This window comes from Hakea prostrata, chromosome 4, assembly GCF_041222555.1.
Source record: "Hakea prostrata isolate BN-2017 chromosome 4, UWA_Hpros_2, whole genome shotgun sequence".
Classification (NCBI taxonomy): domain Eukaryota; kingdom Viridiplantae; phylum Streptophyta; class Magnoliopsida; order Proteales; family Proteaceae; genus Hakea; species Hakea prostrata.
The window spans coordinates 26,072,199-26,086,572 of NC_142603.1; the positions used below are offsets into that span (position 1 = coordinate 26,072,199).

At 38.7% G+C, this 14,374-nt stretch overlaps 1 long non-coding RNA gene across 1 annotated transcript; it reads left to right on the top strand.

Moving 5' to 3' along the window:
• The first annotated feature begins 8,309 nt into the window (after positions 1–8,309).
• Positions 8,310–11,540, top strand: LOC149018608 (uncharacterized). The gene is made up of 3 exons (XR_016172959.1): positions 8,310–8,847; positions 9,525–9,588; positions 10,725–11,540. It is a non-coding gene; the product is annotated as an uncharacterized LOC149018608 (long non-coding RNA).
• Positions 11,541–14,374: the final 2,834 nt, after the last annotated feature.

The following is a 14,374-nucleotide window of genomic DNA, read 5'->3' on the forward strand; positions in this document are numbered from 1 at the left end:
TTTCCTTTAGTGATGAACTAAACCTGGGTGTTGGGTAAATAATGCTTCACATGTATAGTGTATGGCCATTATGGCAATCTTTAGTCAACTTTTATTTACATTTTTTATTTTCCTGTTTACCTAGAGAGCTGATCCATGTAAAGCACCCTCTTATATATCCTAATTGGACAAGAATTTTATTTTCCTGGCCATTGAATGCATATGGTGTTTAAGATTATTGACCATGTCAGCATTTGTCATAGATTAGTGTCAGATGCAAGAGACCATCCAGAGACCCTTTGAAATTGTAGCTTATTTTGCAGTATGATACGAGAATACATATGTGATGCAGCCAACTAACCCTGATTGTAGACTAGAAATAAATGATTTGAATGGTTGCACCTTTGCCTTAGATCTCTATTATGTCTTGAATATCAAGAGTTGAAAAGGTTGCCGACTTTGATATTCCGCTAGAAAGTAGATATAGGAAAGAGGAGAAACTATAAGAAGGAATTACAAATTTAAGACTGAAAAATAGTTCTCTAATGGAAAATCAGATTGAAGTGATAACGAAAACAGAAAAATAAAGATTAGATTCACATAACGGAACTGACAAAATGAAATGATTAGAAAGAGTGTTAGTATAAGCAGAATCATACTATATCAGATTTGGAAACAATATCAAAATACATTACTAATTCTACCTTCAAATCTTGGACCTATTGACTAGCAAGAGATTCTAATGAATGAGTTTGAGTTGCGTGTTCTGCAATTCAGCGCCTCAGTAGAAGAAAAGAGGAATACTGCAACAGCAAAAAGTGGTTGGAGAGTTATGTCTCTTTCATCCGGAGGATGAAAATTGTACTGGACTTAAAACTCCTGAACATAAAGTAGAGAAAATGAAGAGCAGATGCAGTAGCAAAAAGGGTTTGGGAAGTCCTACTTCTTTCATTTAAGAAGATGATGAGAATTCTGCTGGGACTAAACTTAAAACTCATGAACTATTGGAATTTGACTACTTAATTCACAAGACTAAGAGGGGACCTACATGCCACTGGACCTCTTGGTAACTTGGTCAGGGTTTTGGGTTTTGGATTTTATTGTTAGCTTGGGAAAGAACTCTGTTAGTTTTTTTCCTAGATTTTTGTTCACATGTGTATCTCCTTCAAGATAGAGTCATTTTGGTTATACCACATTTTTAGAAACAGATCAATTAAATAAAACTTTACAATGATTTTCTGTAAATTTTCAACAAGAAAAAGTGGAATCCCCTTTTTTTCATTGGATTCTTTGATAGAAAGGCATCTTATAATCATATGGTTCGGGATTGAGGTCCTCGTAGGAAAATTTAGTTCAAGAACTTTTTATTTTATTTATTTTTTATTCTCAAATTCATGGAACTTGTGTACCTAAACCATGAGTTGGATGTGTACTTTCGGAATCTTGGGATGATAAGTTGCATATGTTAACTTCTGAAGACATGCAGGATTGAAATCAAGGCATTTCTTTCTTATGCCAGTTGGCTTATTTTCCGCTTTCATAGTTGGTCATTAGTACCCAATGGTAAAGTGGTTAATATTTTAGCATTCTTATTGATCGTGGATCTCCCCCACCAAACCCCCCCCAAAAAAAATCAAGTCTGAAGTGGGATCCAACAGGGAAACTGAAAAAGGAACAGAAATGTGCACAAACGCACGGAGACGGACTAAGAACTTAGGCAAGATTGCCAATGGGGAAGGAGGATTTGGGCGAGTATATAGGAGCGGGGAGAGGAAAAGCAACGGAACTAGCATGGGTAATAAATGGAAACCAGAATGAAGCATAGATGTACGGCACAAGAGTAATACAAACACAGCGGAGAGTACAGCGGGGACATAGAGGATCATGCAGGTAGGCTTTGCCATTATATGTGGGTGGGGGGGAAAATAAAAACAATCAAGAGAGTTTTTCTGGGAATGCTAAATAGCCTGTCAAACTGGAAAAGAGAGTGTGGTAAGTTATAATGTTCTGAGAAAGGAAGAGGATTTGGTCAAGCATCACTTTGGCAATGGTTACTGTCATTTGGAAGCATTGATAGGGCCGGAAAGTCTGTAATGCTCATTAGTACAAGCAACCAGTCACAGTGCAACAGAACAAGCAAAACCAAGCAAGATGGAGCAAGCAAGAAGCAAGACGGGGGAATGACCCAAAGATAGATACTCCAAAACCCAAAACCAAGGTGGGGGAAGAGATTCTTACTATCACCAAACGGGAAAGACACCACCAGGAAAAACCAGGAAGACCACCTTTTGACCCACCTCTCTTTCTTATCGAAAAGAAATTCACAAAATTGGAGGACTATCTCGACAATAAAAATAGAAAAGAGGGAAGAGAAGAGCGAGGTAAACTGAGGGATTAACTGGTAGTTAGAGATTTCGAAAAGAGGTGTTGGGGAAGTAACAAATTCTCAAACACACAAAAATAAATGCAATATAATGAGAGTTGAAGATCTAGCCAACTGGAGAGCTTGAAGTTGCAACGAATGAACCACCGATCAATGAGGTTGAGTCAACCGAGTGTTGTCTTTAAGGTAATGAGCACCCACTACCAAGGGTTCTGCACCACCACCTCCAAGATAAAACAACCTCCAACTAGAAGATGAGGTAGTTCTCTAGTCCCCAAGGAGCCAAAAGCAGGGCACAACACGTAGACAACCAAGAAAGAAAAACGTAAGAAAATAAGTGAGAGTGAGGAGTATCTCAGCACACCACATGCAAGGAAAAGTTGGGTTTAAAGGCAAACCCACCACACCCTTGGATTCTTAAGGCAATGAATTGGATTTAATCCATTCAATAACCCAACCCACCAGGTAATGGCCATGAATGGTCATGAAGTTGAAATGAGAATTGATGGTTAAGAGTTAGAATTGAAGTAAACCACCCTCAAGTAACCCACCACACCACCAGATCAAGACCAAAGACCCAGACCAATGTCATGAAGAGCCTCATAACCAAGGTCAGAAGGGCCTCCTTTACTCATGGTGCCTCATTACCACCCTTACCTCATGGGTCCACACACTAACAAAATAATTAAATACAAGAAATGCAAAAGCTAATTTTGAAACTTAATATATAGATAATATAGATTTTAATAAAAAACCAACAATCCCCCAAAGTTTCAAAATTGCAAAAAAGGACCGGTGTGACTTATAGAACACTAAAGGACACACGGAGGTGCCGGACTGAACCTACACTAGGTCTAATGAGAGCGCACGAGTACGGGTAGAATCAAACTCCGAACCTCTCAAGTGAGGAGCACATCCATGTCCTAAAGGTGACTGGAGCTACCATGTTACACATGGACTGAACGGCCATGTCCCATCCTGGATTCATGAATGTTTAAAGAACTCGCCTATAATTTCTCAGGGGGGAAACCACCTACATCCACTAAGTTAGTCGATGGCACCACAACTAACACACACCCCACATCGGGAAGACTAATAAGAGCGAACCTACCCGGGAGTACATTACCTATCTACACCCAGAAGGAATAATTATAAAAGTAGTGAACGGTCTCCCAGACGTTGACCCTGAACCTAATGGTATTTAGCCTCTCACATAGGTAGGGTATCCACAGTGACCCGAGGATTAGGCAAACCATCGGAGCAAAACAAGAAGACAAGCGGAAAGAGCGACCCGACTACAAACGATAGCATCATTCACACAGCGCACACAAGATATGTAAGGGATAGCCTCCTACCATTGTACACCTTATTCTTTGAAAGATAACAAGATGTCAACATGGCCCCCACATATCAAGTGGACATAGAACTCAATAACAGAAGTTCATCATTTCTAAGAGATCATTTCCTTTCCGCTACCCCATTGATTCCGGTTGGTAAGGAGCGGTCATTTCATGGATAATTCAATTTTCTTCACAAAACTATCAAGATAAAACGGCCCCATGGTTCCAAGTCTAACCGCCAAGTTGATTTCAACTCGTTTTGTAAGATATAAATGCCTTCGTCATCCTTGATTATATCTAGAATAATCATCTATGAAGGTGATAACAAATGTTCATCTCCTTGACTCATATGACTTATAGTCACATAAGCCCTATAGAACTCAAAAAATCCCTTTTTCTTCCCTGGTGGGGGGTTTTTGTTTACCTCCCCCCCACACGAGTTTCGCGTCCTGGGGGGGGTCCCCTCTTTCGGGGCGCCCCCCCCCCCTGGGTGGGGTTGGTTGTTCTTCTCCTTTTTTTTCTCCTGGCCCCCTTTTATATATATGTATTATCGGGTGAATGTGTCGTCTTTAAGATTATTAACGGATTCGATAATTGATTTGACGGTTTAATTAAATGATTTGAGTATAGTTAAATGATAGTTTAAATGAGGCTAGATCCAAGATATTGGGTGAGGTGGAACGTGGGATAAGAGGGAATAGAGAAGAAACGAGGAAATGATCGGAGACTTTGAACTAGAGGTAAAATAGACGGGGGGGAAAGATATTAAGGGGAAAGCATAAAAAGCATTAGTCATATAATTAAATGTATACTATATGTATTATATATAGTATATATATATATATATATATATATATATGTATTATAGATTAACCGACTTAAGAGGACGACTAGGAAACTTAAAGGAAAAGATTGATTGTTGCGTAGGGGAGAAGCAAGAGAAGAAGAGTAAGAAAGGAGAGAGAAAGAGTGGAGAAGTAAGGGAAACAGAAGAAGAAGCCATTAAAGAAGATTGAGAAGATTGATTTGAAACTGTAGAAGAGGAGTTAAGGTGAGAGAGAGAGCTAGCATAAGAAAGAGAAAGAGAAAGTGGGTGAGGTCATTAAAGGAGAGAGAGGGTAGAGTTGGAGAGGTGAGTTGTGGTGAGGTGAAGTTGAGGAACAGGGAGAACGTGGAGAAGAGAGAGAGAGAGAGAAAAGGAAAGAGGAGAAAGCTAGAGGAGAGAGAAGGAGTGGGGAGAGAAGAGGAAGACAAGAAAGAAGAGAGGAAAACCGTGGGGAGGAGAGAGAAAGTAGGAGAGAGAAAATAAAATAAAATAAAAGGGGAAAATCTACCGTTGGTTCCTACGCTTTCGAAATAGCCAGGAATTGTTCGGAATACCGGAGGGAAAGCGGTTTTATCAGAACCAGGGTCAAATCACACACACATGGAACCAGGACAGGTAAGTAATATTGACCAACCTATGTATGATAAGTGGGTGTTTTCCTTTAATAGATATGTAGCATGCACATGATAACATAAAAGCTATTTTATGTATTCATTGATGCAATTTATGGAAAGTGCATGATATATGTTTATGTGTATTGTGCGAAAATGCATGGATTGGATGACACTCAATGACTTGATTGAACTGCTTGAAATGGAATGTTGATAGCATTCTTGAACTGTTAATTATGCATTTGAAAGAATGATTATGCATGTTAAATGTAAATTATCATGCTCTCATATTTAAATGATGGAACTACATGAACTGTGTTCAGATGAGATTGAATGATATCATGCTCTCATGTTTAAATGATTGAATTGTATGGAATTGTGTCCAGCTTTACTCATATGAGATTGAATGATGATTGAAATGAAAAATGTATATTGAAATTGGCAGAGTATGGTAATGCAATACTGGAATTGAAGATGAAAAGAGTAAAAGAAAAAGGAATAAAATGTAATGGCTTCTGTAAGTCCTGGTACTTATGTACCCAAATGGGAAGGCATGAAGCAAGACTGAAAAGTGAAAAGATTGAGTCTGTGCCGATGGCAATCCACGAGGTGTACAAGGCCTTGTGCCTAGAAGCCACTTCGGTGGTGAAGAGACAAAGCCACTTCGGTGGTGAAGAGACAGAAGCCACTTCGGTGGTGAAGAGACAGAAGCCACTTCGGTGGTGAAGAGACAAAGCCACTTCGGTGGTGAAGAGATATGTGCATCCTCTGGATTTGCCTAGGCTCAAGACTATAATGTCAGATAACTGAAATGCAAGTAAAAGAAAAAGGAAAAAGGAAAAAGAAAAGAAAAGGAAAAATGAGCAGGAAAAGGATAATGGAAAAGGAAAACGAAAGGAAAAATTGGAATGTATGATGTTATATGATTATTGATGCATGATGAACTGCCTGACTTACTTACATGGTTGTCAATATTGCTTACTGGGCCGCAAAGCTCATTATTGAAAATGTTGACAGGTCCTCAGACACGTGATAAGGGCAAGGGTGCTGCTACTTGACAGTACCTTTAAAGTTGAAGATGGGAACATTTTCTTTTTGTTGCAACTAATGTTAGTTTGAATGAACTGTGAATGTATATATTTCTTTGAGACTGTATGTACTTTACTAAACACTGTTGTAAGGTCAAATGTAAGTATAACAGGACTTTAGACTGTGTACATATGTGTATGAGTCAAATTATCAGACAGGTTGTTTGTTTGTTCTAAAGAATGTTTAGTCTGGTTTTAGTAGTTAAAAACAGGTTTATTTTAAGGAATGAACTGTCACGTGCCCTAGTTAAATGTCCATAATGAGGGCCCCACCAAGCCTGTGACAACTGGGGTCGTGACAACTATGACCTAACTTACCATGCCAATGAATGTGTCATCTCCTTGTTTGTTGATTTTGCCTTCAACGGTATTGTTTGAAGGATCTCCTCCTGTGTTAACTCCATCAACAACCTCAACGTTGTCGTTCTCGTCTTTGTTGAAGTCTCCATCTCCAAGACCTGCCATTGGATCTTTTAGAAATAAATTACCTTAAACTTGTTGGGGTAATTGTATTACAAATTCTTCAAACACACAAAAATTAAATTGCAATACAATTGAGAGTTGAAGATCTTTAGCCAATCTGGAGAGCTTGAAGTTGCAACCGAACGAACCACCGATCAATGAGGTTGAGTCACACCTTGAGTGTTGTCTTTAAGGTAATTGATGCACCCTACTACCAAGGGTTCTTCACACCACCACCTCCAAGATAAAACAACCTCCAACTAGAAGATGAGGTAGTTCTTCTAGTCCCTTCAAGGAGCCAAAAGCTAGAGCACAACACTTAGACAACTCAAGAAAGAAATTAACTTTGTAACGCAAAATAATGTGAGAGTGAGGAGTGTCTCTATTGCACACCACATGCAAGGAAAAGTTGGGTTTATATAGGCCCAAACCTCACCTTACACCCCTTTGGATTCTTAAGGCAATGAATTGGATTTAATCCATTCAATAACCTCAACCCCACTCATGGTAATGGCCATGAATGGTCATGAAGTTGAAATGAGAATTGATGGTTAAGATTTAGAATTGAAGTAAATTCCACCCTTCAAGTAACCCCACCACACCACCATGATCAAGACCATTAAGACCCATGACCAATGTCATGAAGAGCCTCATAACCAAGGTCATGAAGGGCCTCCTTTACTCATGGTGCCTCATTACCACCCTTACCTCATGGGTCCCACACACTAACAAAATAATTAAATACAAGAAGTGCAAAAGCTAATTTTGAAACTTAATATATAGATAATATAGATTTTAATAAAAAAAACCTAACAGAGGTAGTTACGGGATTTCTGAAAAGCGGTCAAACTGAGGCGTGGCTCTAAAACTACCAAAGTATCAACACCGGTGTTTACTCCTCTAAACCTACTAATGCCCGCCGGAGAGCCACCGATTCAACCACTTCTCTTGCCTTAGATTTGCAGTTCTAGTGACTGTAGCAACTTATTCTTCTTCTTCTCCTCCACAATGGAGCTAAGAAGAGGTCGTTGGAATAGTTTCCATCATTAATGTTGGCATTTAAGTTTGCCTTTTTTTTTGGTTGTAGCTGTGTGACATTGTGAGAGAGAGAGACTTAATAATAAACCAGTCGAGAATCCATTGTTTTTCTCATATATGTTCTTTGTGATTGTTGTCGATTTCTCTCCCTTTACTAACCACAAAGAGATTGAAGGATCTTAATCTGGTTTGGAAAAAATAATTCTTTGTGTATTGAGATTCTATATAAATCATTGGTTTGAGAACTTTGGATTCAGAGTATATGATAGATTGCTTGAACTCTATTTTTACACCTTCCATTCCCAATCTCACAGCCTCTATCACAATACATCCTAATCCGAACTAAGACCCTGACAATTCTTGTAAGGAAACTTCAAAGTGTCGCCTAAGATCTTCACAGATGAAAGGTCTTTGTCTTGCTATGTCTTTTACAAGTTTATTTTGACCACACAACCCCTCTCAATTCATTAGATATCCACTAGAGCTTGATGTAATTTTCCTTTTACTCCCATAGATTTGCAAAAGCTGCAATGCCAAACATAATGTGTAATCAACCCAGATCCTAACCCGGAACCTTGAATTGCAAGTTTGAGTACCTAGGCCTCTAGTTGGAAGAAATTGTGGACCATCCGAATTAAAGCTCATGTTTTGGCCCAGAGCTCATGGATCTAGAGGAAGTTGGTGAAGAACCTGCCTTATTGGCAACTGAAAGAAGATCCCGTCGGAATCCAGATGGATTGGACACAGGTGGATATCCAATGCGAGAAAGTCAACTTTGGATGTTGTCTATGAGCAAGATAAGATTTTGCATGTTGGTAAAGGTTGTAACAGAGCTAGGCATCAACCGAGAGAACAAAACACCCAAGTACTAAAGAGTATTAGGGGGCAGTTAGTTAAGGCGGTCAATTGGTCAAGCAACCACCAGCCTTAGTTGTTGATTGGGAATTTTGGCAAAAAAAATGCCTATTTTGCCCTCCAACACCCTATTTAAGGTCCCTAAAACCTAATTTCGCATTATTTTAATGCTCTGAACTACTGGGGATGGTTGCAACATTAGAAAACTTTGGAGAAGAAGACCTGGATTCGCGAAGATTTGGTTGATTGTTGGACTCTTGAGAAGGTTAGTTGGACTACTTTCTTATTCTAATAATTTCTTCACTTTAGAGAGTAGTTTTTGTCTCGAATCTCTATTGGAAATTGATTGGAGATGAAGAATTATTATTTCTGTTGTTTTCGATCAGATCATCAATAAAATAGATTTTATGTCTATTTCAATGGCGGTTATTCTCTGAAGGAGATTTTATTTCTAAATCTGTGTTAAGTTTTGTTTTCATTCCTTGTTGATTGAAGTGGCTTTTGTAGTGCTCTAAGAATGTGATTTAGATCTAAGGTCATTAAAAAATCTATCGAGGATGGATGATCAAAAGTCTGAATTTCAACGTGAAAAAATTGCAAGAAAACTAGGGTTTTTACCAAATCGGAGAATCATGATTTCAAATTGGTAATTAGTGTTTTTGATCAATGTTAGTAGCTAACCTATACTCCTTTAGTGTTAGAATACTATTCTAAAGGTTTCCTCCAAGTTTCGTAGAGTTTCAAACCTTGTAGATTGAGTTTCGGATCAAAATTCACTGTTTTGCTTCGTACTGACTCAGGTAGTCGACTGGTTGGTCGACTGGGCCAGTAGACCAACCAATCAACCATGCAAGTCAGTAGCTCTGTTTTTCGCTCAATTTTATTCGTTTGATCTCCAATCTTCTAGGCTTCTTTCCTAATGTTGTATCTATGATTGTTTAGGGTTTATTTGCTAGGTTTGGAACCTCTCTCTTTGATCTTTGGATAATCATCAACGCTATTTAAGGTAAGGACAATTATTTCCATAATAACATAGATTGCGTGTATTTTAGTTTCTAATTTCGGAAACTCTTAGATTCGCTACTGATATTGTACTTTATAATTATGATGTACTGTTGTAAGTACAATAGCACCTTACTTTTGTTTTCTCTTTCATTATTCAAGTATATATGTATGCTTACTCATGTATGTTGTTTAATGAATTGATCATGCTTTTACATATTCTTTTATATGATGAGATATCGGTTATGTATGATGTGACTGATCTGAGAATGTGATCAATTAGGTATGATTTGGGTTTGGGAAGTATCCTTTAGACATTTCTGTCATTGGACATCAGTGGAAATAGTATGGGATGTTTCCAATGATGCCCTTTGACACTTTCCCGAATTATCGATTGTCATACCTAGGGTTGTCTAGCAGTGTTTGGTTAGAAATACCTCGTTATATCAGACCCGATTTGGAAGGGTTTTGAGACCGAACGACCTGTGGTAGCAATGGGGACTCTTGGGCGCTCAAGACCGGTAACCAATCCATGATAGGACATGAATCACATTGTGGATACTCGTGAGAGGCCATTTACTGGTAGGGTTGCAAATAGTAAACTTGGGCTCATGGGCGCTCAAGACCGGTACCCAATCCGTGAGGAGACATGAGAGCTTCTCGTTTGTTATTTGTGGAATGACCAGTAGGGTTGATGAGTCCGTAGTCAGGGGACTATGCTGACTCTAGTGTGAAGGATATTGGAAAGGATCGCCAGGGGCGAGGAATGGACGTATCTGGATCTTAGTTGATATGACTAAGTAGATGACTTGCATTGGGCTAGGTTTTACCTTGACATGCGCCAATACTTAGACCAATGATGATGTGAGAGAGCGGTGACCTATACCCCAGCCATGAATTGTCCTGAGGGATGAAGGACCCACTACCAAACGGCTTTGTGTGATGAGACCTTCCTAAAGAAGTATGGTGCTATGACTTAAAGCATGTCTGCCTATAAAGACCAGCATATACAGAGTTAGATTCATACATTTATTGTCTATTTCATATCGCATTGCATCATGTTATTTATGTTGATGTGGATTAACTTGCTTTGCTGAGTTCATTCGAATTCACTCCTTTTTGTGCAATCTCTTTTGTTAGATTACTCTACAGGTACGGAATACTATGGAGGCCAATATGAAGAAGCGCCAGTTAAAGAAGCATACTACACGCAAGGTGTTGGCTACAATGAAGATCACATTGATGATCCCACGAGCGATCACGTTGCGTACTAAGATTAGACCTAATGTGGAGTGGAAATGTCTAAGTTGGATTGATTAAGTTTATACTTATGAAGACATTATCTATAAAGTAGAAGATTCTTAGTTTAATTTGATTTTCATTCATTTACTTTCCTTTAAGAACAATAGTATTTCTTTAAGACTTACGTGCTACATTTCTGCTGTAACTGTGGAGTGAGATTCCGCCTCACTCTACTCCTTTTTTATTTTTACATCTAGTATCATTTTCCGCACTCTGATTTTACTGTCTTTTCTTTCCTTAATTGGATCTCTTACTTATATTATTATACATTGATTATTCTATTCATGATTATGTTATTGCATATGTGGGAGGATGATTTCTTCGACACTTGATCTTCGAGGCTGTAGATCACATACTCGGGTATGTCAGATAGGGTACCGGCTAGGTGGATGTGACACCTTTGCTTGAGATCATGGCCGTCTAGACTTGATTTTATTTGTTCCATGGATTCATATAGTTATTGTTGTTCTAGGTCTCAAGAGTTCATTACGCATGTTCTGATGTCATTTACTTGAGTTGACACTCCTGAACCGCCTGCAACCCTAATTTTATAGTTTTCCTATTTATCTTTTCACCCCAATCCCAACCAACCAAATATGGGAACATGATCGAGATTTTGAACATCCTCTATACTCCTCACACTGAGATTTTAGATTTCTCCTTGTGCTTGTCCACTTCTCTAGCTATTTCCTTGGTATGTCATCCTGTGAAACCCAGCCCTAACCTTGACCCGGAACCCTGTTATTTGTAGGTCCGAAAACCCGAAGTAAGGCAAGAAGTTAGCTTTGGGCCATTTCTGTAGAAGACTTGGTGGCTGGATTGAAATCCATGAGTGTTGATGTCAGTGTTCCATTTATGGAAATTGCATCCTGTTGAAGATCGGATTAGTTGATGGACTTGGAGTGCTCTCTGTATTGGTTCAAAGGCATTTCTACCTACTAGGTAAGTCACTTTAGGTGTGTGCAAAACCCCGTTATGTTTGGACTTGATCTGAGCCTTCAAATCCACTGTTTGAACTTGCAGTCCTGATTGGTCGACTGGACCAGTCGACCAATCAATCGACCAATTGGTTCTGTTTTTGCTAATTAGGTCGTGGCTACTCTATTCAAGTCTAATCTCGGGATTACTCCGCCTCCTCTGCCTCCTAAGGCTCTGGAACGAGTTAGAACTCCATTCTAATCAATTTCCTTGCATCCTTGGTTGATATCTCACAAGAACTCAAGTAATCTCCTTCCTCCTGCATCAAAGTTATGTCTACGCTCTCTTTTCTTTTACATCTCTGAATTTCTTTTATTTAATATTGTTCTTGATTGAGATCAGGAAGGAGATGCTGCATCATTGCAACCATCTATTCCATGATCTCATTCTATTCTTTGAAATCTATAATCATCGTCATGATCTCAACCCTAGCCGAATTAATTCTTGAAACCCTAACCCTTGTATGATCTTTCTGGAAACCTTTGGTAACCTCCCATGTGAGGGGAACCTCATGGGCAATATTTATGTTAATTTAAACTTGATCATTGAATGATTTTCTTGTTGTTTTTGACCAAACAATTTATTCCCTTTCATCCTGTGATCTCAACCTTTTCATGAGAGCCATAAAGGTTGAAACCCTAGTTTCTTGGGTCAAATCAATAACCCATATTTTGATCATGTTAATATCCAATCAATGTGTTTTCTTTACAAGATTTGTAACCTATCATCCTCTAGTTCTTTATCCTTGATCATACCATTACTTTCTTCATAATCCATGATTAACCTAATTAGGGTAACTTTTTGGTTCCTTATTTGTAACTTGAAAACTTGATTCGATTAGTGTTTTGATGTCCTCTATATACTAGTATGCTGCCATTATGGTTTTCCCATGCTTTTGTACCCTTTTGAACCACCAAATTCGGTTCTATTTTCCCAAAATTTTTATTCTTGAAGGCTACTGTCTCGGTTGGTCGACTCATTGGTCGACTGGGGCAATAGACCAATCCAATCGACCAATAAGTACAGTAACCTCATTTTTTGGTTTGTTTGATTGTTTTGATATCTTTCCTTCTAGGTATCTTTCCTAATATGTTGTATACACTTGTTTAGGACTTTCTTCTCAGGTTTAGTCAAGGTCTTACTTGATTCCCTAAGATTCATTTGCGAGTTATAAGGTAAGAACAGTGATTTCATAATAACATAGATCACATACTCTCTGGTTTCTACCTTATGAAACTATGAGTTGTTTATTGTTCTTATATTTTATACTTCTGATGTACTACTGTAACTACAGTAGCACTTCACTTATGTTTTCTTTTTATTATTTAAGCTTATATGAATTGCTTAATTATTACTATATTGTTTAACGATTAGCTTATGCTTTTACATTCTCTTTTATATGATGAATTGTTGGTTGTGTATGACATGACTGATCTGAGAATGTGTTTGACTAAGTATGGTTTGGGATTGAGAGGTGTCCTTGGACATCGGAGGGAATAGTATGGGATGTTCTCCGAAGATGCCCATCGACGCTTTCCCGAATCATTAGTTGTCATACCTAGGACTGTCTAGCAGTGTTTGGCTAGGATGTCCCCGTTATATCTGTAATATCCAGTCATATTCTAACCCTGACCCTAACCCGGATCCACTGTTGTATTCAGGTCCGAAGACCCAAAGCGATGGTAGAAGAGACCTATGGACCATTCTGATTGATGATCATGATTCGGAGACCGAGCCTATGGACATTGATGATGATACCCCTTGCTTAAATGCATTATCAGTGTTTAAGGAAAGTCTGCGCATCGGAGAAGATTAATCTAGTTGATGTACCTAATGACCTCCTGTGCACAATCCGAAGGTATTCCCCGAAACTAGACTTCTTGATTGAATTGTGGAAGAAAACCTCACTCAAATTGACCTTGTATAGCCTTTCAAATCCCTACTTGAAGTTGCTGAACTAAACCTGTTTTCTGCTGAGAACATTTACAGCCATCGACCAAAGCATCGACCAAAGTTTCCCCGTCTGCCAAGTTAAAGATTCCATGGAATATTCCTATTCTATTTATTATGACCTCGAGCCTTGAGCCCTTGTGCAATCATTTTCTCACCTGAAATCGTGGGGAGAGCTTCCCAAGGCATCTCCTTGGCTAATGTGAAGGGCACCTCATCAAAACTCATTGTTTACTATTGATTCTTGCCTACATCTTCCACACTAAGGTATGAATCACCATTCCACTCTCTATCCTACCATTTTCTATTCTTTTCTATTCCTTTCTTGCTGGTGAGACATTGGAAATGGTGCTGCAACCTTGCAACCACCACTCCAAGTGTCTACACATGATTAACCTATGAGTTTCTTAGCCATCCATTAATGCTATGCCTCCACCTCATGCCTAGCATATGTATTCCTCTATTTTTCTATTAACATCATGTCATTTTGTACCAAACTGAGTTGTAGAGCATGCTATGTTCATGTTTATCACTTCTATATGATTCCAATCGAAATTCTA